This window comes from Nannospalax galili, unplaced genomic scaffold (genome assembly GCF_000622305.1).
Source record: "Nannospalax galili isolate Female #2095 unplaced genomic scaffold, S.galili_v1.0 scaffold291, whole genome shotgun sequence".
Lineage (NCBI taxonomy): Eukaryota > Metazoa > Chordata > Mammalia > Rodentia > Spalacidae > Nannospalax > Nannospalax galili.
The window spans coordinates 485,075-486,845 of NW_008330588.1; positions in this window are offsets into that span (position 1 = coordinate 485,075).

Below are 1,771 nucleotides of genomic sequence, written 5' to 3' on the forward strand. Positions count from 1 at the left end.
GATTCCCTATTGGCAATTTGGGTAACCTCTTCAGAGGATGGTGTGATAAGAATAGGAGGTAGGAATTGGCCGGGCAGTTAGGGTAAAAAGACCCCAAAGAAAAGTAGCCATTTTCTTGGCTAAAACTCACAATGTCCTTGGGCCTCTTAGCAACCTACTCTGTTCCTAAGGCCAAAAATGTTGAAAATATTTGGGAGCTTTTCTCTAATCCTTAAAAGATTTTAGGGTTACCTCTTCAGAGGGGGGAATATTAAAGTAGCCCAAAGCCCCATAAAAAAATTAAAAAAAATAAAGAAGAAGAAAGAGTACATGAAGTTATCAGAAAAAAAGTGATGGGGATATTTGGGATGAGTTGGAGAAGAGGCAATGGGCATGGATTTGATCAAAACACCTTACATGCATGTATGAAATTCTCAATAAATTATTTATTTAAAAATAAGTGAATCTTTTTTTTTTTAATTTACTTTATGTGCATTAGTGTATTGCCTGCATGTAAGCGCACCTGTGTCATGCAATGCCTATAGAGGTCAGAGAGGGCATAGGATCCCCTAGAACTGGAGTTACAGATGGTTGTTAGCTGCCATGTGGGTGCTGGGAATTGAACCTGGGTCCTCTGCAAGAACAGTCAGTGCTCTTAACCACTGAGCAATATCCCCAGCCCCAAGAAATGAATATTAAAAAAAAAAAAATGAAAGCTAGGCATGATGGTACATACCTTCAATCCCAGCACTCAGGAGGCAGAGGCAGGCAGATCTCTGTGCAATGGAGTCTAGCCTGGTCTATGTAACAAGTTCCAGGCCAGCTGGGGCTACAGAGAGACTCTGTCTCAAAAAAACAACAAAAAAAAATTAAAAGTCAATCTAAAATTTTTTTAAAGAAAAATAAAGGAGTTCTGCAGAGTTGAAGGTACCTCAGAAGTTTGGACAAAAGCTGGTTTGAAAGGTCAGGAGAAGGTGTTTCTTTGAGAAAGCTCAGTGCTATCACAGGGAATCTAGGCATATTATAGAACTGAGATTCAAACGGCAAGGATGACGAGACAAGCTGGTTGTTGACAAACCAGTAGAACATGGGTTGACTTGTCATCAGAATCAGAGGTGTCCCCAAGCTGTTGGAGATGCTAATCTTCAACTTCTTCGATATTTGGTATCACCTTTGTCAAGCTCAACAAGGCTTCAACTCACATGCAGAGGGCCATGGAATCAGATAATGCATGGGGTTACCCCGCCCTGAAGTCAGTAAATGAACTAATTGAACTAATCTGCACAGATGGTTTCAGGAGCCTCAGTAGAAAGTCAGTTACCTCAACAGGTAACTTGTTGGTTGCTTGATCCCATGGCAAATACAGTGTCATCGGCATGGGAGCATTTGATTGATGAGATCTTGTGGTCACTGGCTGTGGCCGCTCTCCTCCAGCTATGGCCGTATTCCTGCTCTCTTAGTTCCTCCGATCAGTCGTCCAGTCCAGACCCCAGGGCTGGTGAGGAGTCTGCGCCAGTGTCGCCGCATTCAGATGCAGACCAGGTTCAGTGACACAGATCTGCTTTATTGCAGGAAGGCACAAGCTTATATAGGGGTAATGGTCCAATCACAACACAGCAAGTAGGATACCTTATTAGCATAACAGGTTTAGCATCCTATCACAGTACAGCAAGAAGGATACCTTATTAGCATAACAAGTTTAGCGTCTTATCACAGTACAGCAAGTAGGATACCTTATTAGCATAACAGTATTAGCATAACAGACTAAATGTCCTATTACAGAATAGAGGGT